Source organism: Larus michahellis, chromosome 1 (genome assembly GCF_964199755.1).
Source record: "Larus michahellis chromosome 1, bLarMic1.1, whole genome shotgun sequence".
Lineage (NCBI taxonomy): Eukaryota > Metazoa > Chordata > Aves > Charadriiformes > Laridae > Larus > Larus michahellis.
The window spans coordinates 43,382,729-43,409,245 of record NC_133896.1 but is presented as its reverse complement, the minus strand read 5'-3'; the positions used below and the strand labels follow the sequence as shown (position 1 = coordinate 43,409,245).

Below are 26,517 nucleotides of genomic sequence, written 5' to 3'. Positions count from 1 at the left end.
ATTTATATAAATTACCCACTGAAATTTTATTGTCAGAGTTGTGGAAGAGAAAGAGGAAGCGATATGGAGTCTGCATCGATGCAGGAACCTGATGTCCTGGTTTATATAGTTTCATATTCTAGAAAACAGTCAGACTGCAGCACCTTGCTTCAATTACATATATTTATGGGAGTTCATCCTAGATAAATATACACAGATATAAAAATCTTATATAATACTATTAAGCTACACAGAGACTCCACATTCAAAACAGTATGTAAATGCATCTAGTCAAGTATTTCTGACCTATTTTGTTGAGTATATTTTTACATATATAATTGGGTCATGTTCCACTAATATCATGCTTTCCTCTTCAACTCATTTTTATTCATTTATTTTATCACATTTGAACAGCTTCTGCTAATCCTATTCTCTGTCATATTTGGATTAGAGCAGGGTAGAACTTTAACATCTTTTTAGCTGACAGATAGGATTTCTGGCAACCCTAAAGACGTGGGCGGAAAAGGCTGCAGAGTGAAATGTTTTTCTTCATGCGCACCTATTAGTTACAGTCCCAGGCTGCAGTAAGAGACCTGCAAACAACGCTCCAGATTCAAAAAGTGCTCTAAGAAAACACTTCGGTCCTTTTTATGATTAATATCTGTAACCCAACTATTAAATAATTCACAAAGAGTGCTCACTTTCAGACTGCTAGGTGGGTCAACACACCTGGAAGCAATAGCTATTTACATAATACAGATGAAACCGCTGAAGAGATGTGCTAGGATTTATAAATCGTTTTCATGGTAACTGTAACAGCTATTTTGCAAGTTATCTCCCTTCCACAATTCCCTCTTTAAGAAACTCCCTTCCTAGATTTCTGCCTGTGAGTCTTCTCTTTTCATTGCGTTTTGAAAGTAAAAATAATTAAGTAGCAGGCAAATTGTCTCCTCAAAGCTATGACACAATGAGGTCAGGAAGAGTTGTACTTCCATAGGAATATAGCAGGCTGGATGTTTCCTGCATACTCCACAGTTGTGCATAAAATTTGTCTATATTTATCACAACCCTCTTCTCTCCCAAACTTAGATTAAAATAATGCTATGGTTGTTAAGATAAGTACTCTAGAGTTAAGAAAAGCCAGAAGTGAGATTGCTAGTGCAAAGTTAATTCAGCCCCCTAGTGCAACTCAGTCTTTAATTTTTTTTTTTTTTTTTTTACTTTTTTTTTTTAAGGCTCTACTATTTTTCTCCACAGGATCCTGCTTCATTTAGTGCACAGGATGCTCTGGGGATTAATTTGGGTTATATGGTGAAGGAGACTGTCAGTAGAATTCCAGCTTCATTTGCTGCAGTAATAGGAAACTGTGTAGTAAATGAAGCAGACGAGTGCCTCCATCCCTTCCTTTCCATCACTCACTCCCAGATTCATTCCCCTTTTCCTTCCTATTTCCATGACTCACATTCACTGCCTCCAAGTTGCAATGCCTTTAACCAGGCATTTCACCTCTTCCCTACCACTTCTCATCTCCAAGAATGGCATCTGCCTCCAGGTTGGTGCCATCACACAAAGATGAACAACGGGGACAGGCTCCCTCCACACGCTGGCTGGGCAGCTGCAGGGAAAATACAAGAGAAATGGAATATGCGCTTTGCATATCCAGGCCTCACTAGTCAAGTTAAACTGTCTAACAGAAGTCACAACAGATCCTGGGATAACTAATATATGGTCGGTAAGACAGGGTGGTTATTACTTATTTTGGTGGGACATCGCTCCCAGCTCCTGGGCATGCTCCTGTTTTCCTTCAGGTGCTTTGCCATTGAATTCATGGAAAGAACTAACTGAATTCAGCCTTGCTGGACATGTTTATTAGAAATACTTGAAAATTATTACTAATGCTATACTATTTTCATAAACTTATTCATATTACAATAACTGTTTCAACTTTCATTCATTTACGGATCACAGCAAAGACTTCTGAATTGATAACTGCTAAGAAGTAGCTACAGCCCAATGTCAGTTTTATACATGAACCCACAAGAACATCTGGATACAGCTTTTACTTAAGTAATTGCCACTAATAATATACTATGCTTCTAGGAGTTGTTACTCACACTGAACCTATCGTATCAAGAAAAAGAAATTGGGTAGCAGCCTTTTTTATGGGCCCAGATGCAACACTGAGTTTGCCAGGGTGTAGGTGGCAACGACAGAAGCACGAAGGCATTACTGAGCATTAGAATCACAACAGATCAATATGCAATTGTGGGAGTGAACAGCATATACACTGACTCCTATTAATTGAACTCAGTTTAGCTGAAACTCTCATGTGATGTATTTCGGTCACATACCTCGGAGTGGTATGCCGCTGGAGTAGCGGGCAGGAATAGCAGCTGGCTAGTCTGAAAAATCAATTCGTTTTTATTCCTTGCTAATCCAAAATCTGAGTGCAAAAGGATATGCTACAGCTCTATTCCTACATTTCCAAACAATTTTATTCTACATATGTTTCAAGTTTAATGTACAGCGTGGTAATTGTAGTACTTCGTTGGGGTCTTTCTCCCTGAAACCTTTAAACTCCATGAACTGTGACTCTGTGACTTTTCATCATGTAATAGGGTTTCTAGTCCTCAAATCGAAGAGCAGATAAACATTTAAAGTCATTTTTAAAATAAAACTTTCTGCCAATTTCATATTTTAGGTCTAATTCATTTTTAAAAAACCTATGATAAATATTCTTAAAGTAGTTAAGTTTCAGGATTAACTTTATCACTTCATCTACATTTCTGCATAAGGCGGCTTATGGCACTGCAGCTTTTACATCCCTGCTGACTGGCACCCTTAGGGAACGCTGCGCTCCTGGTTGTCACATCCCGTGCCCATTTCCTCACTCATCACATACATAGTACACCTGTTGTATCCTGTTCTCCAGCCCCACGTGTTCCCGCAGTTGTGAGCTGCCTCGGTGCTGGTTCAGATGCCACCCTGAAAGACCTATACTTTAAACTTGTGCTCCTCGGGTTTGGGGGTCCTTTATTTGTCTGTTCACATGTAATACTGGTTTTTCACTCAACTTGGAAAATATAACATCCTTTTAAGCAATGCTATCAACTAATAAGATTCTTAATTTCTTTTTCATGTCTTCATTCCTCCCTTTTACAGTGTTTCAGGTTTGTCTCTACCATTTTTAGTTCCCCTTTCTACTATAGCCAATGTTAAATCCCCAAAATACCCACGCTAACTCTATTCCCTATATTCAACTGTTTTTGCAAAATTTTCCTGGAAAGAATCTGCATGGAGCAAATTCATAATTGCAGGAAACTGAGGTAGGAAGTCAAAATAATGTATTTGTTAAATTGAACCTTTTAGAAAGTTATAGTCATACACCAATAATATATTCTGCTTTTATAAAGTTAAATTTGTGGACTTGCATTCTAATCTGACTGATCTAAACAGTTTTTCAACTTTTTTCATATTACATAAGTCTCAGGCACATTAAAAAGGCTTCTTTCTAGTGCATGGTCTAGAGAGATTCATTAAATCTGTAGGGTTTAAGTAGCTCATAAAAACAAGACAGCAAAGCTAGATATCGAACATCTCAAATTATGAGCAACTCGACAAGAAACAACATATGTCACCAGAACTACTGACTGCTAAATTATGATATTCCACAGTTTTAACCTTTTTTTTTTTTGCATACTATTTGATAGACTTACATTGGCTAAAGCTTCCAAGCTTTATTAAAATAAATGTAGACCTGTAACGCACTTCCTTTTGAAGAGAAGACAGGGAATATATTTAACTCAACCCTTTCTTATTCACATTGCAGTTCCGAAAGTTCATTTTAAATCCCAGTTCAATTTACTTCAGCCTTCCTCAGTAAGTTTCTGACAGCTCTCTTTGGTCTATATGCTGAAACTGCTAAGTCTTACAGATACTTTACTTCTACTGAGATTTATTCTCCTTTAAAGGAACAAACACGCACAACACATCCTGTTTGCTTGCTTGCTCTTCTGGACAACTGTCTTTTGTTCCCTTTGTAAAAATAGCCTGGAAGCCACAAAGAATTTCTAATGCTGCATGTGACCACTTCAGAAATGGATGACAGGTCAGGAACACACTTCCCAACCTCCTTACCAAAGTGTTCGATATTTACATCTTTCAGTTAAACTCTACAGGCACCAAGTTTTCTGAACACATCAGAGCTGCTTCTGTTTACCAAAGTTTGTCTTGTGGCATTCTTACCCTGCTTGAGACACTTATGCTAAGCATTGACTTACCTATCGCCTAAGGGTAGGTTTTGAGCATCTGTAGTGCTCACCTGCAGGCAGTAATTTTAATCCAGAAATACGGTCAGATGAGGAAGCAAGAAAAAATCTATCTCCCATTTTAATTAATAACCAAAGAAATAGTGACCACTTAGGTATTTTATCCAGTGTCTTAAAAACGTAAAAAATGAAGAAACACTCCTAAGAAAAAGACTGGAAAGCCAAGTATCTTCATTCTGAACTCCTCCTGGGAGAGGACTGATTTGAAAGAACAGACCAGTGTATGAGGACTATTCACCACTATTTTTTCCTTCCTTAAGGAAAGGAAAGCGGACAAAGCTATCTTTACGGAAGCGATACATGCCCACTTATTTTCAGAAGAGGGCTCAGGGCTGCTGAAACCCAAGTCATTGAGGACACTTGCCAAAGATAGGAGCTAGGTGGTAGCACCAAGACAGAAGTGTCTTTACAGCATTGAGAATTACCACTCCAGCTTTTGGAAAACCTGTTCTGAGATGCCAAACTCATTGTATATGGAGTTAAGGTTGCTGTGCTAAGTTTCTAAACTCCATAGTAGGTCACAAGTATTTAATGGCAAGACAATTATGATTTTTCAGCATCACAGTGTTTAAGATTCTTTGAGGACACAGGACTAAGTAACCTGAGAACGAGGTTAAACAAACAACAACCACCCCAGCCATCAACTGTCCAAACATTTTGCTATTAGAATGCTGAAAATCAGTGTCCTTTACTATCATCATTATGTTGCTAGGGACCAGGGTCCTGGCAGGGGCAGGTCAAAAAGAGAAAGAGAAGCTGGCTGGCTGTTTGTTTGGTTTGGTTTTTCGGTTGGTTTTGTTGTTTGTTTTGTTTAATTTTTTTTTTTTTTTAATGTTTTCTTTGACTATTATGAGGTATTAAAGTCTTTCAGTAATAGTGGAAGTTATCACTTAAATCTTTAGAACTATCTTCTGCAGTGTGCTTGTTACCACTAGGAACAAAAGCCTAAGGACTTATTTTTGTTTGGGGAACATGTGGGGAATGAAAGTTTGTTGCACAGTTATTCCCCGGAACTTTATTAGTATTCTCAAACCTGAGATCTCACCCTCCTCCCCCAAAGTTCCACCAACAGAATTGTCAAAAAAAGGTTTCAGCACTTGGTGATGTGGAGAAGAGCTTGTTTGGGAAAGAAATGGCAAGTGACAGGGGATAACTCCAAGCTTCTTCGGTTTTTTTGGTGCTTGACACTGGCGTTACAATCATCAATTTGTAGGCTTTGTAGTTGCTTCTTTACATGTCAATTTATTGTGTTTTATTAAAAGAACATCTTATTTCCATAAAAAATTAATTTAGCAGCTCTAAAACATTAGTTACTCTAGCCTTTTTGTTCTAACTTAACTCATGGACAGCTAATACAGGTAATTTGAACAGACCAATTACACATGTTCACACTATCGTTAAGGATACAAAATACCCAGTATTTGGAAATATGTGTATGTAAGTGTGTGTGCATACATACCCTGAAGTTTGGACATCCATAAAAAGTTTATAATCAAAGGCTCAGCTCTGAAGAACTGGGGAGGCTGTTTGCATCCATAATACTTAAATGCTCAAAGCGTGGCTACCCAAGACAATACTTCAAGGACGCTCCTGAAGTATCCTGGCTAAATGACACTTATTTAGCATCTCCAAGCTCTCTCCCACAAATATGGAGTGACAGAGAATATGAGGAAAGATGCGGGCTCCTAAGAATAGCAAAGACATGCCCAGGGCCAGAAAAAACACAACGTGGCCAGGCTAAAAGCATTATTATTGTCAGATACATGCAAGTTGTGCAATACCAATGTATGCTGACATAGATCTGTACAGTCATGTGTGCATATTCAACTCAGCTAAAGCAGTAATGCTATTACTTAAATATGCGGGATTCACAGTAACAGATATGCAGACAGAAAAAAAGAAGCAGCACGAGCAAGACATTTCTGCCGAGATTTCATACAATTTCCAGAAAGCTGTTTTGGTGCACAAGTAGGTATCCTGCTTCCAAGACCTTAAGAAAAAAAAAAGCTTAATGGCTGGTCTCTCTGGCTCCCATTAAGTGATCATGTAAACAGCAGGGCACTGAAAGGTACTCAACAGAAACCTCTTAGTAACATTTTATGTCACCATGCAGTTTGTTTTATTTGTTCCTTAAGAGACTTAGAAATTCATTCAGGTTTGTAGAAATCAAAATATGATATATGAGAATCTGTACCCGAACACTCATTGGAGTATGTATCAGCCTCAAGTATGAATAAAAACAAAATTACACGGACACATGATAGATGCATCCTGATCACAAAGTAAGTATTATGGATATGTTTTTCATCTTTTTTCAATTGTGCCCTGTGATAGTGAATAAGTAGAAGCCTACTTAGTCCATTTTTTAGACCACTGTGCATAAAGAAGTTTCCAAGCTATGATTAGACAAAGCAATGTAAAACACAGACTGAAGTTTGGAAGATCGATGAGATTAGAAAAAAAATATCAGGAAAACGGTCAAACTACAACTAGAACTGACTAAAACTGATTAATTTGATTTTTTCCCTTATTCAGTATTCAAAGCCATCTTCAGCAACATGGTTTAAGACACTATACACAAAGTCCAAGATGCATTAAAAAAACCAAGCAATATTCATATGATAAAAAACCCAGAATCAAAACATACGTGTAAATTAGGAAAAAGAAAGTACCTTATTGCCTTCATTTCTCTACCCATTTATACTTTCAGTACAACTCTCCACAAAGCCTTTTATCATGAAAATTACCCTCAAGTAACTCTTCTTGCTGAAGAGAATTCGATACCATCTACTTGTTTTCACAAATAGAAGATTAGAAAAATTCTTGAAAAATGTTAACTTAAGCGAACACTTCAAAAATGCCATTTAACTTTTTTCCCCCAAAATGATGAGAATTAATGAATCTTTCTGATGCAAGTATCATATCCTCCTAGACCAAGAGTAGCTACTTTGGCAACAGTGAAAGAGCTACAGCATTAAAGGATGATTCCTCATCCTAAAATGGCTAGTTAATATAGGGACAATGAAGTATCCTTTCTTCTCTGTCTTTTAATGATAGATCACAGCTTGGACTAGACAGCTACCTTTAAGATGGTTAAGTCAAGTGACACTGAGGACATAGCAAATTTATAGAAATACTTTCACATGCACCTACTCAGCAGGTACCGAGAAGATGAAGGGTTTGGTGCCAACTTTAAAGAACTCCTAAAAGCCACCGTACTGGTCTAGCAAAGTGTGTTTTACCTATTAATCATGTGCTACACAGTACAGCTATGCTTATCTCAAAGACCTCACATGGGATGCATTGACCAGTGCTCAGGACATCCTGGATGGGGAAGATCAGCCTATACCACAGAATCAGGCTTTCCATCAGGCAACTTTCTCTACAGTCGTATCAGTCAAAAGCGCCTCTATCTCATAATTTCTCTAACATATGAATAAAACTTGCCTTTGGGTCAAGCGTGGATTAAGCCTCATTTTAGCAGGATGCCTGTCCAGCACATGCTGAAAACAAGGCACTTCCAAATGTGCTTCAAGCTGGGCACTGCTGGTAGAACCGGTCATTTACAAACCCTGACCTGCTTAAACAGTAATAATAATTTAGCTATTCAGCTTTGCCCTTCACCCCAAAAACTCGGTGAGATCTTCTGTCAAGTATTGCATCTCATATATGCTTAAAATGGACAAGATTGTTAAGTATTTATAATCTTGGCAGTGCTACATTCTTGTCATATTAAACTTTTCAGCATCTATTGTAGTGAGTATCAAGCTGTTTGTCACAGTGGCATCTGTCTTAGATAATTCTTTCTCTGGCAAAAAAAGCTCTTCAACAACAAAATAATCATAGTAGCACATTGACCACATCTTGAGTTTGGGCATATGTCCCAAGTAGATCTATTTTGAAAGCAATGAAGCACAACCTAAAATTGAATGGAATAATATGTCACTATCTTCTACAGGGAACCCCTGCGCTGTTTTTTCTTGTTCTTTGTGGGAAAGTAACTTTTGAACTTCTTACATGTAATGTGATTATTGCTATTGTCAGTATAATTGATCTTTTCCTTCCAAAAATATAATCTGAAAACTGAAACAGTATTGAAAAATTTCCACGTAAAAGCTGGAGGTACTATTTTGCGTCAGGTTTCTATATTGCTTCAAGTTTCTCATGCAGCTTGAACCCGCTCCCCAACCCCACCAACTGCCTATTTCTATAAGTGTTACAATGAAATCGGATCCAAGTCAAAATATGAAAAAAGGTAGGAAAACTGTCCCACCTGTCTTGACATTCTTAAAGCATGAACTACTTATACGTTTAGTGCACCTAGTTTTTGTTCAGTTGTCAACAGGAAGTATTGAGCCATTCTGCTCCACAATAAGGATACCACAGAATCAGGCTTTCCATCAGGCAACTTTCTCTACAGTCGTATCAGTCAAAAGCGCCTCTATCTCATAATTTCTCTAACATATGAATAAAACTTGCCTTTGGGTCAAGCGTGGATTAAGCCTCATTTTAGCAGGATGCCTGTCCAGCACATGCTGAAAACAAGGCACTTCCAAATGTGCTTCAAGCTGGGCACTGCTGGTAGAACCGGTCATTTACAAACCCTGACCTGCTTAAACAGTAATAATAATTTAGCTATTCAGCTTTGCCCTTCACCCCAAAAACTCGGTGAGATCTTCTGTCAAGTATTGCATCTCATCTTAAGGCCCAATTACTTGCATAATTGGAATTTGGAAGTTTTAGTGAACTCTAGTCTGTACAATGCTGTCCACCACAAGTATGGACAAGAACAACTTAGAGGGTTATATTCTTTTTATAATATGCAGAATTAAAAATGACCACTCATTTTGACAAAAACTGACATGTCTGAGGCGTTCAGTGTCCCCAGGCGATTGGAGTAATGACTGGTTTTCTGCTGTTGAATAGAAACTAAAGCTACTTAAGCAACAGAAATTTATTTCTAAATGCTTAATTTTACTAGTATTCAGTATTAAGGGTTCAAAAAGAATCTGGCATTCTGTGAAACATTTAGATCACGTGACCAATGATAATGCTTTCCACATAGGACTTCTATGTCCTTTTGCGGCTATTTGAAGTGACAGCCATCTGAACTTACATACTTACAGTTATTTTCAAACACCACTACAATAAAACCACTTGGATTTCCAAGTGAAAGTTTCTAAACAAACTCCAGAAAATTTAAACCCCACAAAAGTCTTGAGACAATAACAACCAGGTGACTAAGGTTTCAGAAGACCATACATTTGCTGTTAAACCGTAATGAGAAGTGCTAGGGTTCAACACTAATACTTAGACTAAAGCTGTAAGTGTCTCTGCAACTGTAATTGTTTAAAAGTTTAAAAGAGTTATTTGGAAAACAAAAAACCAGCAAGTTATGCCCTCTTCATGAGATATTTGAGATATTTCATAGAATTCTCTTAATCTTCCTCATATACCTTCACAAGCAGACATGTCAATAATGTGTTGTCTGAAGGGATTCTCAGCTCAGACATGCTATGGTTCTCTTATGAAAACAATCTCGTGTGGTGAAAGGTTTCCCAAGATCTCTTCCCAGCAAAATTAAGTCTACAAACAGTAGCCATCTGATAAGCAGTATCTCATGCTTTTATTTCAGAAGTTTGTTGGGGTTTTGGTTTTTTGGTTTTGTTTTTAGATAGGAGTACACTTTCACTTGTACAGATTGTGTTAAGATCAGAGATTTCCAGATGCCAATATTCACATGCACACTGCACCGTATAGGATGAGTGCCTTACCGTAGGGACTTTAGGGCTTACCCAACCACCACCACCACGCCTTCTGGGACAACGCAACAGGAACACTCATAAATCCAGACTTTAATCACTGAAGAATAGTCGATTAACCCATTGAATTGGTGATAAACATCGGGTCAACAGGGTGATACCTGATCACCTTGTCTAATGTATTGAGACAGTTATTTTTTCATTATGTACAGGATACCACTTTAACCTTTCCAGTATGTTAAGTGCTATTTGCCTCCTAAACAGAGGTTACTGCAGATACCTGCGTTTAATTATATTTGCCATCCTTCTCCCCTTACAGTTTTAAAGGAGTATGGAAGAGAAGTGAGTTGTGTAAAGGAAGAAAAGGGCAGGGGAAAATGTCTGGTCAATTCAAATTCTAACACAGCCATAGGTAAAACCAATCCCAGAATCATATTTGGGTGTCCCAGAAAAAAGAGCAAGTGTTGTTTAAGGTCTCTGCAAGAATGACATTGTACCCTTAAATACATGGTGCTGACTTTGTATTTTCACATAGCATCTCTCTTCTCTGGTGAGGACTTTTGTCAAAAGTGGAAAAAAAAAAAATTATTTACATATTTCACCTGACATACCTGATGTTACACTAAGAATTCTGCTATAGCAGAATGGAAAAGAGAAATAGTTTACTGAAGCCAACACCTGGAACAAAAAAGTTCAAAATGTTTTGGTACTGTGGACACATTTGGAAACGCTGATAAATTCAGTTTCATTAGAAAAGTGATAGGTGGCTGCAGTTTTGCATTTCAGTTTCTGAACCTTGAAATCTCTTCCTCCCTCAAAAACAATGCTGCTTCAAAGCCTTTGTATGTGGAAATGAAAGCGCCAGAGTAATTGCTACAGGATGGGCCGCCGAACTGCTCGGAAGGGAGCAGTGTGCCCAGCACCTTGGGCTGCGTTTGCCGAGAGGCCGGCAGCTGAACAGATTGGGCCGTGTCTGTCCCTGTCCTCGCGTGCACAGGAGCCATCTGGAAACAAACAGCTCAATCATGAAAGAGTAAAGATAACAAGGAAAATTTCAGCTCCCTGATCAAAAAAAAAAAAATATACTTGCTTATCTCCTTATTATTCCTGTTTTAAGCCTCACCAAAGATGCAGGCTTTTCTTTATCTCCCTCTCTAAGTATCCTGTTTAACAACTACATTAAGAGCATCACCGCTAGAAAACAAAGAGTCAGATACGAGAGGCAAGGGCAGGTACACGGTTCATCTGCTGTCGATGCCCCAGTCGGAGGCACTGCAGACCCAGCAGACGTGCAGCCTAGCACGTTCCGCTGACGAGTGCTGGCAGGTCGGTGAGACCCTCCGAGTGGTGGCTTATATGAAATTTAATTTAAGGCCGCGGCATCCTCCCTCTGTCTCTCAAAATAATACCCAAGAGAAGCAGTAGTTGGAGGAGGGAGACAAGAAGTTAAACAAATTCTGTACATCATCTGGGGTCACATTTTGACCACCTCCCAGAAGAGGTGGCCGTTGATAAGCCACGCTAACAAGGTGCTATTTAGCTTGGCCAACTTTACAGCAACTCCAAATCAGCGTGTGCCCCAGCAAGCGCCTGGGCCCTGCCTCTACCAACAACAGCCACCAAGAGCCAACCCCAGCTGCTCTGAAGTCCACCTTTAATGAGCCTAATTAATTTACTTTCAAGGTAGCCTGACTCCAGATTGCACTGTGTTTTCCAAATGTTTTCCATAAAGCCAGGGGGAAGAGATGCCGGCTCCCTGCGAGCCTCGCCGTGATCCCAGGGCATCCCTCCGGCTCCAGTGCGGCTCAGCATCTCTCCCGGCCGAGGGGAAAGACCTCAGCAGAGAGCATGGGCGGGGGGGGGGGGGTGGGAAACCAAAAGGGAAAATGCTACAAAGCACAATATTCTGACGGAAAATTGAACCACGATTTCATTATTAAAGCCAGTCCTCAGATGAAGAATTATAACTGCTAAAAGCTTTTTTTTTTTTTAATACTTTTTTTAACATGAAGTGATATAGAAACAGAGATCACTGCCCTCATTAAAAGGTGCTTTTATTTCCTTATTCACTCCCTCAGTTTTCTAACATAAATTTTCCTCTGCTACCGACAACTTCTGCATTATTTATATAACGGCCAAAGTATAATTGGCCTCTTTCACATGGGTGAATATCAACATATAGGGGGGGAAAGTAGGGCAGGGAGAGAATGCAGATAAGCGACAATTTCCATATTCGTAGAGAAAACAGTTGTACTCTGACAGCATGACAGATTTTACATGTACTGTTTGCGTTTATATATAGTTGATGTCTAGTTTATAAAGGCTCATTTAGCTATAAAAACATCATGTTTATCTGCTAATTCAAAGAAGGATAGAAAGGAATGAGAAATTCTCATGACCAAACATGTCAACAAGACAACCATTTTGCTGTAATATAATTTTTCAAAGCACTGGATTTTTCTTTCTAGACTCTTCTAATTTAACTTTACTTTAGACCTAATGTGAAGATACAATTCCTACTATACACAGTACTGTGAAACCAACAGCCAATTCCCAATTTTTAGAGGAAGAAATTGCATAAGCTTAAAATATACATCCTATTTTATTCTCCACATTACCAGCTTCTGTTTTATCTTAATATAGCAAATTTTTCCCCTGCTTCTTTTCCACAGTACTTCATTGAAAAAGAAAATATTTTACACCCTGAAGCTTTAACATCACAGCGTATTCCCACGGAAAAAGACGTGATGCCATAAATCTAAGGCGGTCACATATTATCAGGGTCATCTGAGCAGACTAATACGTACAAATTACACAACACTATTTAAAGAGATTCTGCACTACAGCTCAGAAAACACGATTTCATCTCAGTCACAAACCACATCAAAACTCTAGCCTTAAAAGGTGGAAAGGGGTGGGTGGGCGCGTGCAAGGAGGCAAGCAAGGAAGAAGCAAGCTAACCCCCCAAAAGTATTGTGCCCATTCAGGTGCAAAACTTACTGCAGTTCTGAGGGGGAAAAAAAAAAAAAACAAAAACACACACTCCAGCAACACCTGAGCTGCTGCTTTCCTTCTCTCCTCCAACAGCTCTGCTAACCAGAGGAGAGGCAATAGGACAAGCCTTCCCGTACTTTGCCAAGTGTGACTATTTCCATCACTACCATTTGTTGGTTCCCTGCACGCTCCAGGCAAGATCCAAAGCCTGGCAAAGGCCACAGCACTCTCCGTACCAGCTTTAGGATTCAGGTTTTGGAATACATTATCTCTCTTAACTGTTGCGCTTCACAATAGTGTAAGGCATCTCTCATGCAAGCCCACTTTCACCAGCGCAGACTGTACAAGACCAACTTCAACAAACCACCCATAGCTATGAATAAAATATTGTCACCCTCATTAAAATGGACCTTTACTTACAGTTGTACTGGCAAGATGTCCATCTTTCTGTGGAGCTGATAGTAAAGTTTTCATTACTATTAAGAACTCTACTTCAAGATACAAAGTTTATTATTTCCTGACAGCACTACACAGATTCTGCAGACAAATCTGCTGTTCTATATATCAAAACATTTATCTCCAAATATTCTTTTTAAGCCTAGTGTCTTGCACAGTTACTGCGCTACTGAGGTTGTCATATTCCCATGAATCAAATACAGTCATACTAACTGCAGTAAAATAAATAATTTGAGCTGGACTTTAATTGGGTACTTCCAGATAGACCGTCATCCCCCTTTGGGCCAATTACTTTTTTATTTGCAACTGTTAAAGGCAATTTTAAGCAGTCACCACACACTAGTTTTAGACACAGATGAAATTCTCCTCTTCATAGAAAAGATGGTGTTGTGATAAGCACTATTAATTTGGATTCAGAAAACCTGGGTTCAGTTTTCAGCCTTGCCACAGGCTGCCCCATAAGGCCTTAGGCACTTCACTTAGGATTCAAGTGTCCCATGTCAGGTGTCTTAAAAATTAGCTGAGTAAGTCTCATTTAGTGATCCCAGACTTTTTACAGTCCCTGGAAAGGAAGAGATACCTCCAGAGAGCAGTCTGTCTCACACCAAGATAGATGCCTAAGGTAGGTCAAATGAATCACCTTCTAAGGGTATTTAAAGTTAAATGAGATGAATACCATCCTTAATCTCCCTCTGCCATTGATCCCCATCTGTCATACAGGATTTATGTTTCACCACATCAATAGGACACTACTTTGACTGGCTCCTACGTAATATAAACAACCATCTGATGTGTACAGATTTGTACACTTCACAAAAAGATAATCCTAAAATCTTTACAAAATCTTCAGGTCTACCCTCAAGACAGGCTACCCGGGCAGTTACGGTTTTGGCTTTTGATTTGTTTTGCCTATCTATGCTATCACGTATCAGAGTAGGACTAGATGTTCTCCTGTATCAACTTCTCATTGAAAGGGGGAACAGAAATCTCCAATAACTACATCGACCTCCAGACAGATAAACTGGCTCTGGTGTTGGGAAAGCTGATGTAGCAGAACTTATTCTAATTCCTCTATCATAGAAGCCTTTAGAAATTGCTTTCTGGCATGAAGTAGCTAGTCTCTTAAAGAAACTAGTTCCAGCTCCAGTAATATCTCCTTCATGCTAGATAAATTCCCTCCTCACCACATAAAACTAAAATCCAGCCCCTTTGTACCATCCCACCTGTAAATAATTCAAGTCCCAGTTACAAGCATGGCATTATGCATAAAATAGCTTTCTTCAGTAGCAAGTCAAACAGCTTACCCAGTTTTGAAGTGGAGAGTGGCAAATCAGATTATTGGGAAACAGGAAACTTTTTTTCTATTTAAAAATGATAAATTAATAAGTTATACCAGGATGAAGGTAAAGAGGTTGTAAAGAGTAATTCAGCATAGCTTCCAATTAGAGCTCTAAACTGAGTGTCCAGGTCCCCTAGTATGAACAGTACAGCCTTAATGACCAGCAAAATATACTTACACCTAGCAGAGTGCCCAACAGACAAGTGTTCACGTTTTCAAGGATGAAGTTTCCATGATACAATTAAAATCCCTTTGAAGGAGAAGGTTGATATGGTTACGGCAATGAATTGTTTATTGATCTCTGGTGGCCTTAAATAACGGCACTTTTTCAACATTTGGGCTAATTATTATTTGTTTTGCACAACAGTCCACATCCCCAGTCAAAGATCTGGATCCTATTATGTTAGGCACAGTACAAACACATTACAAGATATGTCAGGGCCTGTTCTAAAGAGACTGCAGAGCAAACACTGCATCTCGCAAACATGGAGCAGCTCTTTATGAAACAGCTGTCACCAGTTACAACCCACATTTGTAACTCACCACATTAATGGAGAAACAGAGGATGTGCAGAGGTGAGCCGTTGCCCCGGATCTTTTCCTTTATTCCACACCAAAAAAAAAAAAAAGAGAAAGAGAAACTTGCCCACCACGCATTAGGATATTTGCCAAAAAAATAAAATACTGTTAATTTTTCCCATGTGTCCAAGCAAGCAGCCTACAAAAACAAGATAGGTTTTAAAAGCCTAACTAACTATTCTTTAGAATAGGATGGTGACAATAAATGACTTTTTATCTTGCCTTCCAACTCATCTAAGTGCTTTGAAGGGGGGGGGAGGTGGTAGCAAAAAAAATAAAAAAATCTAAGTTTCTGGGATCTAATTCAGCTCATCTAATAAAAGGAAACATGATTTACTGAGAAATACGTTAACAAGAATTCTGGTCTAAGCAAGCCAGAATTGGATCTACAATATTAGGCCAAGTCCGATGGAAAAAGCAATGTGGCCTGAAGCAATTGCTTTGTAACAGGAGACAGTTTCAGCATGTGTCCATTGCAGGCCAGCCCTATGCACGTTATTTAGGAAAAAAAATTTAAAAATAAAACACACAACCCTTTATTTACTACTGTTGCAACTGATAGCTACTGTACTTGCTTTGACTGTATCCGCATTTGCAAGGATAGTGGCCCCTACGGTGAATATGCATATTGCACATTAGTCTTGGAGACAAACCTGCTGCGATGAACTACCTAACATTGGTTCCAGCTCTGCTATGCAGGGATTATGTAGGACATCATCATCTTTTATGTCAGCACCAACACGTACGGTATTTTTGACCGTCACTGAACAAGATACAGCCCCTCCACTTTTGCACACTCCGCTCTTAATCCTTCAGTTCCTCCCAGCCCTACCAAAGTTTCACATACATACAGAAAAGTCATACACCAAATAATAATGGGGCAATGGCTGTAAACTACAACAAACTTGACTAGTCACAATTTGTTGATTTGCTGATGGTCTTTAAGGGTGAGAAAGTTTCACTACATTCCCCCCTTTATTTTTTTTTTTTTATAAACACTACAGCACTAGATAAACGCTAAGCACAGTTCTACATTATTTAGGATACATCGCTCAAACTTTGTACTTAGAATCTAGTCACCACAATTATCTCTAAGCCTGATTGAAGCACCTGTCTTTAAGTATCTTACCAGTACTACAGCTCTAAGTAGGATGGGCTGAACTAGTATTTTTCACAGTTTAAGTGCTTACACTGCCTCACCAGCATAACTCCTAAGGTATTCAAAAAAATCATCAATACATTTATCCCAAAAGGACCCATGAAATAGACAATATTTGGCCTAATAGAAGGGAAAGCCTTTAATAATTTGTTAACTATACCAATCTGACTATGTCTTCAGCTAGTCTCAGTACTCACTACATCCACCTGTGGCCTTCTGTCCACCCTCAGTGTTCATCCTTTCAAATTCACCTACTTAAAACATCTAAAGCCAACACTGCAAACTATGCTAAGAGGGTGGGGTTTTACCTTCCCATAAGAGATTATTTTTCTTCATCACAAAGAAAGGTCGCAGAACTGAGTGGGAGAAGGCAGTAACACTTCAGAAGAAGGGATGCCAGGTGATAATCGCTTCCAGCAAATAATTTAGCTTTATTCTGTGAAATCAGTTAACACCATTGAACTCTTAAGTTATTTTAAGATAAACGTAGTTGAAGAGCAGAGGCATTCTAAGAGCCAAATTTCAACCCAAAGCAAATTAAATGCTCTGTTTCATGATACTACTAAAAGGAAATTAAAAAAGCTATAGCTAGAGTAGTATGGACAAGTCCCATTAAAATTGTTCCAATTATTTTTCTTTTCACTTATACGCCATGCATGCATTTTGGAATCTTGTTGATGGGTACAGATATCAATGAGCTATCCGGAAAGGCAGAAAGGTTTGGCTTTAGGGATACATTTGAATCATTCAGTAAGAGCACAGATGGTCTGGTTCATCTCTGGAAGGCAACTGACACTACATGGACAGACAGTGCTCAGTTCAGAAGTCCGAGCTGACACCAAGATAAAATATCTACTACTATTCTTCTTCTAAAATACTGATTTTCATAGAGAGTTTTATACCTTGCTCACCTATAACAACACAGAACTTCCATCAATATTTATAAAGAATAATTTATTCTAGAGTAAACAGCTCACAATTATTAGCCAGTGCACGATTTGTAAAGCAAATATTTGCATATCAAATATTAAAGTAGGTCCAAGTCATTATTAGAAGTGGACATATATTTGGAAAATGACAAATGCAAGAAAGAACTATAGCACATGACTTCAGGTGGTTTGGTCCCAGATAATTTTACTTGAAGTTTTCACTTTTAGCATTTTCTCAGCAAGCTAAAAAGAGCACTAAATACAATACACATTAATACAGACAGCAACCCTTCAATCCTATTATGTAGGATTTACACAAATAAAACAAATATAAAGATAAGAGCAGTGAAGGCCTCGCGCAGCTACAGCATACCATGAAGAAGCAACTGACCTCTGTCAAGGTCACATGGATATTTCCTGGTGTTTCTCTGCTCTAACTAGCAGCTGAGTAAGCTAAGAAAGCCTGAAGTAAGACGGCTGAATCTGAATAGCAAGTACAAAATAACTCCTTGTTATTAGTATATGAAAAACAACTATGATGAAGTGAAGACTATGGAAATGATAAAAAGGCATCTACTTGCAGACTTTTCCTGAGGAAATATTACTATGTCCCAGATGTAGTTATCAAATGCAACAGTTTAACAAATACATCTTTAATTAAACACTCGGGCTGTTAGAGAAAAGGCAAACTTTAATTTTCAGGATCCAGAAAGTCTGCGATTCAACCATCATTACACTCACAACCAAAAACATGTTTGTCTTCCACCCTCGTCTGCACTACTCAAGGACGTCTCTTTGGCAATTCAGTGGGATAACTCTTACTTGCCACTTTGGTAGAGCCATATCCCTCTCATAAAAAGACACCTGTTGTGTTACCAATATCACCAATTAACCAACCATGACCTGATACAGGGAAAGAGGACATGGAAGATTCTTGCCAAGACAAGTTCAACATGGTGCAAAGCAGATACATGACAGGGTTTCCTGGCTCAGATGCCAGGCACGTGGATTGTCACTTGCAAGGTCAGCTCCAGAACAGGTTTGGCAGAACACAGGCTTTCAGGTAGCATCTGACTGATAGGCATCTGCAAACTAATTAAGGCCTATTTACATAAACCCAGGACAGACTGATGGGACACATGATGCTCATCCTCCCACATTTGAAAGAGTAAAAGGCATCCTCTTTTTAAAAATAATTCCTACTAATAAGCACAATTTGTGGTTTTAAGACACATCAGCGGAACAAAATAAATGGAAGGAGCAGTTATCAATTTCAATAGGCTTTAAATCAAGTCTCAAAGATTAACACCAGTGTCTTGGTTTGGTCATCAAACCAGAACAACCAGTTAGATAAATAAGCAGAAATTGCTTGTCAGCAAGGTGAGACAGAAATAGGATTATAACATACAAGGGCAGCTTAAGAGAAATTCAGACAGAACCTCTTCACGCTACAAGAATAACGTATCACACCACCTTTTACAAAAAAATATTATTTAATCCAAGAGACTCAATGCGAGTCAATGGCAGCAAGGTCAATGGGTTGGTGGTTTTAAGGCCAGGAGGACAGCTGATTATCTGCTCTGTTCTCACGGATTAACACAAATCAGAACTCCGGCAATTTCTACACCTAGAACTCGTACCTGGTCTAGTTAAAAGGAAACAAAATACCGATCCAGAGACATCTCCTCAGTAAGCTGGCCCATACACTTGCTACTCTGACAGACAAAAAACTGACACCTTATTTCCAGTCTGAGCTCTTGTATCTTGCACGCCCAACCAAGCTGCTGCGTGAACTATTATGTACTAGAGCACAATTTAATAACAATATTTCCACCGTGTGGGAATGAAGAAAGCTCTCGGCATATACAGCTTTCCAGAGGGAATGGTAAGCTTTCAGGGGTCTCAGTAAGAAGCAGATTTGTCACATCTCAAATGACGTAGCTCCTGGGTCCCCTCTCCAAATTAATTCTCATCGTCCAGCATCCTTTTTGAAGTTGGGCACCTTTCCTACTCTCAACACTTCAGTGTTTACAGCTGCATATGGCTCATCTGCTCTTTAAAATAATGACAGATGATGTTCCCTGGATGTAATCCTTAAGTCTTTTCTCAGAGCCACTCTTTAGGGGGAAATAGTGATTTATTTTCTTTTTTACTGGAAGTAGGCAAAAGTATTACAGTTCACTTCGTTAAAACACCTATTCAGATGTAGTAGTATGAGAAACCAAATGAAATCAGTGTACAATAGCACTTTTTCCAACTTTATTTATTAAAATTGGCACCAAAAGAAATAATCATAAGTATTCTCATGAATATGGATTCGGTATTTTTGTTCCAGATCATTGTTAAAGGTAATGAATAGAGTTGGAATAATGGAGATGGTGATTCCCCATACACTGTCTCTTTTGCAATCTATTAAGTAAAAAAATTTTAATCTGTTCACACGGACAATGGTGCCCTTCTACAGTACTATTTCTTATAATCAGAACATCACCCTATGCTAAATCAAATGCCTTACTGAAGTCAAAACATAAAGCTTTATAATTTCAACAAGAAACAGAAGCAGTCCTTTTTTAATAAAAAAATACTTTCAAAACTATTTTCATTGGGATGTATTACACTATCAATCTTTAACTCTTAACTATTCACCAACAGATTGTGTCTTCTATCAAAGCAACATCATACCACTAAGTTTTACAACTCTAATTGTAATTGTCACATATTCTTCTAAGTATTCCTCCCAAATCTAAGGTTTGATGATAGAAATCAAATACAAATAGATTATTATAAAGAAATACTCTCCATTGCTTTGGAAAGAAGTAAAAAAAAATTACAATTAACTAAAACTACATGTTACAAGTGGTCATTAAGTGTTCCAAATAAGAGGAGTCAGGTTTAGCGTTCACCTGTCAATGATGTTTGTGTACACATTTTCTAGAGAAAGTATTACTGTTAGACACAGGGTCCCAAATCAGATAAACCATTTGTCAAGGAATTTTTATTTCCACAGCACCTTCCACAAGGGCACTCCAATTATTTTCAACTGCTGTATCTACATGGTTATTCAAACACATGGAGATGAGGGAGTCCACAGGCAATCTTACGTCTCTGTGCCAAGCTGGGTAACGGTTACCGGCTTTCCCGTATTGCAACTGCTACACTGATTTTCAACCGCACACAGGGAAAAAAAATAATACCCTTAAGATAAAGGTACAAACCAGAACTTGTAAATGGGTTTTTAAATCAACTTCATTAAATCACCACTGATCACCTTTGAGGCATGTATCGCCATGTGTTTCAGGCACTGTACTACCTAGTCACTATAACCACGGCTACATTATTAAAGCTACTACAGTACATTTGGCTACTACCATAAATCCTGAGGAGTGCCCTGTAAAATTACAGACAGCGTCAAAGTAACCAAATCGGGTTTGGCTACTTCTAAGTAAAATTTTTTTTCCTGAAATATTATATTAATTAGCCAGAGTTGATGAATAACAAATAGTTTGTTTGGATAATTTCTGGTGACACTTTAAAATTTGTATGGTCTCCTGTTTAGAAGAACCATATAAATATTAGTAGGTTATCAGGCAACTACGCTGCACAGGAGACATTCTAGGTTTACTTTGTGTTCCAACACATTTCTCCCAGCATCTTTACGGATGACTAGAAAAAGAGAAGTGGCATCCTGAGTCAGCAAACCTCTGAGAATTTAAAAGATGGCAACATCACTCCCTCTAGGATGGAGAGGGAGAAGTGTTCAGTGCTGGCTGTTCTGGGGAAATACCTCCAGACTGGTAGTGATAAGAAAACAGGTTAAGAAAAATAATCAACTCTTTCATAAGCCTTTATAGTAAACAGAAGGCCCATGAAGTGCTACTCATTAAGTCACTGGGGAGAAAAGAAAAACAAACAAAACCACACAACAGAAAAGCCAGCCACTAAAACATTCTGATTACACATTTGTCAAAAGTAATACTTAAGGAGATGTTTTTATTACAGCTCCTATCTAGCTTTCGGTCATGACATGCCTCGGGAAATACAAAATTTTATTAGTTTATTTAAACCAGAGAACTTTTTCCACACATTGCTTGTAGAAATCATTCAGCTTGTCTGCATAGTCCCTGAAAGAGATTGCCTGTAGCCTGCTCTTATCCCCTCACCAGAAGAAATCATGAAGAACCCTTGTCAGTTGTCCTCCTAATGCATTCTGCTTTGGTATCTGGCATTTCTGTAAAAGATATAACAGTATAACCAGCATTTCCTAATCCCCCCCCTCTTACTGGGGTGTATTAGGAAGGAATAAAGCCTACTCTAGCAAAGATGACATTTGTACATGACGATCCAGAAAAAATATTTGTTAACATAATGCTTTGTTTATTCAGTCTGGCAAATGCTTTTATTTTAACCTCAAGTATCTTTAGTAAATGTCAGTGGTAAACACAAATTCATAGTTGGCTAACAAGCCTCCCTTATGTGTATTTCTAATTAAGCTTCTTCCTAGATACCGAGTAACATTTAAAACAAACATTCTATAGAGAATCAAAGTAAATCGAACGATGAAGTACTTCTCTTTGTGAAACTGCACATTTATATGGGCATCACCAGCAGAGGGAAGGAGATCATGGTATCCATGCGTAATAATTCCTCCGTGCTTTTCTTCTGGATATGCAGAAATATTTTCTTGTCCTTTTCAATTGTATTGCAAACTTTGATGTCTCTTCCACAGCAGGTAATACGAGGTTGCAAGCACTCTTTATTCAGAACTCGGTTCCCAGTAAGAATTTATCTGTGTGTTTAAATGTGTATATAAATAGAAAACCACACACATTCACACATAAGTGTTCTTAAAATTGTAACCAGGCTGCTGAATGGACAAGAAAAAGACTGCGATATACTAAATAAGAGCTTCATTTTCATGCGAGGAAACATCAATTAACAGAGTTCTGTACGGCTGAGTGGCTTAAAAACTTCTGCCAAGACTCTAAGCTGTTCCTTCTTTTTACTTATTACAGCCAACCCTGCCAAAAGACCATAAAAATTGATTTTATGTTTCCGGTCTCTCTATGCTAGCTGGAAAAGTATAGATTTTTTTCCTAGGTTTCTGACAAACAGACCTTCCCTTATCTCACACCTTCTCAACTACCACACTAACCGACACTGAACATCTTCTGGGCTCTTATATCCAATTTAAGTTATGATTATAAGGTAAGAGAATGTTTCAGATTGTTAAATCAAACACTGTTTTGTATCTATGGAAAGGGCTTCTCGCCCGTCAGCGTTACAGAGGAGGCTACATCCCACTTGCACTGCTGTGGCATACGCGGCAAATGATTATTTTTCACATTTGTTCTGGGGAAGTGTTAGAACTGCGCTGTTAGTCTGTGAGCTACCTCTTTAAATTCCAGTATCAATCCTCAAAATGGATTTAGCATCTTTTGCATCAAACATTAATAAGGCTCACTTAGGCACTCTTAATGTGAAGGAAAATTGGGCTTGTATGAAATGGCTACACTGGAACATTTCATGCTTTTGCGAGTGCAGGAGTATGATTATTTCCTACAGTATGTCATTATCTTCTGCCCTGTGGTTCTTTTTTAAATTATCTCTTCTCACTCAAGCTGCCTACACTATGTTTTTAAGCTATATACTTTTCAATTTATGAATTGCATGCATGCAAATTTTGAGCAACTATACCACAAGCCAAGTAATAGACCACATTAAAGTATATCCCCCCTCAGACACTCCTAATAGAACTACAATTCCAAAAAAGGCTGTGAGAGAAAAAAAGAAGATATACATATTTGACTCAAGACATAAAATCAGGTCATTTGTTTCCAAGATAGCCAAGAAAATACTATTCTAGACACACGTGGAATCTCCTTACACTTTTCCTGAGCAGGTTTATTTAAGCATGGCAGGAGATGTCATTTCACATCCTCACAAAGCAAATTAGTTTGCTGCCTACTTGTCCTTGTACCCCAAAACTCCCCCTCCCCTTTTCAGGGTCACTCCTAAAACAATTGCTCATCTGTAACTCTAGATGTCAACCCACCAGGGAAAGGAGTCTCCCCTTGGGTCTACAACTATTATCTTCCCTTTCTTAGGATGAAGCAACTCTCTCGGACGATAAAGCAGTTTAAACAGCACAGAACAGATTAACACACACCACAGCTAGCACACTGCATAGGCGCTCCGAGGATCAATATCGCTGTTGCTGATTAGTAGTCTAGTTGTGGTCTACAGCATATATGCGTATCTAAAATTACTCTACTGACCTTTGTACAGAAAATATTATTTCAGAGACAGTGAAATATTATTTGCACTACAGCATTTTGCATCGAGTTTACAAGGTAATAAACACGGAGCTCCTTCTTTTTTACCCACAAATGGCTACTAAATAAGGAAACTAAGACTTGACATCCCCTGGAAAATCAAAAGAAATTATTTATTTGGATGCTAACATCTGTCTCGAGATTGTGGCCAAGTGCTTTTCTGTGCTCATTTAGGACTCCACTTGGAAAGCTTTTCAGTCACATTTACCTAGAGATTTCTCTCTACCACTTCCCATCTGACAGAAATCACTCAGCTGGGTCTGATGAATAATAGCAAAAGGCAGCTTGTATCAGAGATGATTGAATTACAGATTGTTGAAAGTGCCATAAAGGCTCATTCCAATGACTACATTTAATTTACTTACTATACTGACTACCAGAAGCCGGTAGTCGTTTGATATCTTTATTTCAGAAGACTGGAAACAAAAGAAATATTAACAATCTTTGCCACTTTCTTACTACACTACCTAGTAGAGTTTGATAGGCGAAATTAACTTTTAAACATAGTGCTGATCCCCTATCCATACCGTGTGCCCATATGAACCAGACCATAACACACCCGAAACCAAAGCACGGCAAAGCGGCATTAAATAAGATGAAGGAAATTATGTCCGAGGACACAAAATGAAATTGCATGGAAAGCAAATGCATTAGCCTGACAGCCTTTCTAAGTAATGGAGGAAAGGCTCTTTGTAAACGGATACACAAATTATTGGATGCTGCCCTGCGGGCAGGAGGAGAGGTCAGGGCTCGGGGGACGGCGCCGGGGGAGGCACACCGGCGTGTCCCCCGCTGCCCCTCGCCGGGACCGACCACCCTGCCGCGGGCGGGGGCACGGCGGCGGCAGGAGCCAGGTGAAACCCAGAGGAACAAGTTGGCCCGGCGGCCGCCTCGGCGCCGGCTCCGGGCAGGGATGGATGGATGGAGGGATGGATGCAGGGATGGAGGGCAGGCGGGCGGACGGCGCCCCGCTCCCGCCGCCGGGGCGGGGGGCGACGGCGGGGCTCCGCGGCGGCGGTGGGGGGCGCGGGCGCCCCCTTTGTCTGAGCCACCCACCCCCCCGCACTGGGAGCGCCCCGGGGGCGGGCCCCCGCCCGCCGGCAGCTGCGGGCAGAGCCGCCGGGCAGGCGGCGTCGCCGGCCGCCCCCGGAGCATGTGCTCTCCCCCCGCCCGCCGGCCGAGCCCCCCCCCTCCCCGCCCGGAGCGCTGCCTTACCTGGCAACCGGGGCGGGCGCTGCCGGCTCGTCCTTCAGCCGCTCCCCGCGGCGGCGGCACCACGCGCGCCCGGGCCCCTCCCGGAGCGAGGCTGCGGGGGGTGCGCGGCGGACCGCCCCCGCGCACGGCGGGCAGGCTGCCCCAGCCCCCGGCGCTCGGCGGGCCGGGCGTTAAGTTTGAGCGGCGGCGGCCGCCGGCGGGCAGGGCAGGGCAGGGCGAGGCAGGGCAGGGCGGGGAGGCGGAGGCGGCACCGGGGGCTGCGCGGCGCCGGGAGCGCCGCCACACTGCAGCGTCTCTAGGAATCCCTCCCGCGAGAGGCAGCCCATCACCCCCGGCCCGCCGCCCTCATTGGCTGGGAGGCGGGGAGACGGGGCCCCGCCAGCCAATCGCCCGGCGCCCAGCATGGGTGGAGCCGCCGCGCCGGCCTCGCCCATCCCGCCGCCGCGCGGTCCCTGTCCGCCCCGTCGGGCGGGGCCGGCAGCGGCAGGCGGGGGAGGAGGGGGGCGGAGGAGGAGGACGACGATGATGATGAGGAGGAGGATGAGGAGGGCATCCCCGCGCATGGCGGCCAGGGTTGGCACCGCGGCCGCGGCCGTCGGGTGACCTGGGTGCCCCGGGCCGGGCGCGGCGCTGGCCGCGGGCTGTGAGGGCGGCGGGAAGCGGCGGCGGCGGCGGCCACCCCATCGCCAGGCGCTGCCACTACCCCCCCGGTCCTCGGTACTTTTCGCGACCCTGCGGGTGCGCAGCCCTGGCGTTGCGGCGGGGCCGCGGGTAGCCCGCCCCGGGCAGTCGCGACTGAGGGGCGAGTCGCGATTGGCGTCTGTGGTTTAGGCGAGAGCAGCCCGAGTGGCGTGTTCAGGTAAGGACGTGCAAGGGTTAACTTAATTCCCTTGATCCATCCACTCTGAACCGGAGCTTTGATTAACATTGGTCTGCAAAATGTAACTGTAACAAATTCAATTAAGGGAAGCACATTTCTTCAACTTTTAATTAGATCTACCCTATTTGTCTAATGTTTAATATAACATAAAAAAGCTGCTCAGGTTCCAGAGGGAAATGGAAATAGATTTAGATGTAAGTTTAGCTTCTAAAAACACAACGGACTAAAGTTCTTTGTTCCTTAGCATATATTACTGTTGCATCCATATACTCAAAGGCACAGAAGGAAAACATAATTTTAGCTGCAAAATTGTAAAAATAATAGCATGGCATTTATGTAAGAATTTCCCATAACGTGTAATTGGTCACAGGGTACCGAACATACAGGTTCTAGCCCAGGCTTGATATATAGTAGTACAGGATGCTGCTGAATTACAGTTATTTTTAAGAAAACTTAAGTAGTTATGTATTCCACAACCATGTAATTGGTTTCATTTAGTACATGAGAGTGAAAGTTACCTAAATTATAGCTTAATATGATAAGTAGCAAATGTTGGCAAAGGGAGG

At 40.5% G+C, this 26,517-nt stretch overlaps 1 protein-coding gene across 2 annotated transcripts in view; it reads right to left on the bottom strand.

Moving 5' to 3' along the window:
* The window catches only part of SYT1 (synaptotagmin 1), a 361,363-nt gene extending 335,969 nt beyond the window's left edge, over positions 1-25,394 (bottom strand). Inside the window, exon 1 of one of the 2 annotated variants that reach the window (XM_074573925.1) lies at positions 25,072-25,394. The gene's annotated coding sequence lies outside the window, so the exon portion shown is untranslated. The remainder of the gene's footprint in view (positions 1-25,071) is intronic. The other variant, XM_074573914.1, reaches the window with a different exon arrangement.
* Between the last annotated feature and the right edge of the window lie 1,123 nt (positions 25,395-26,517).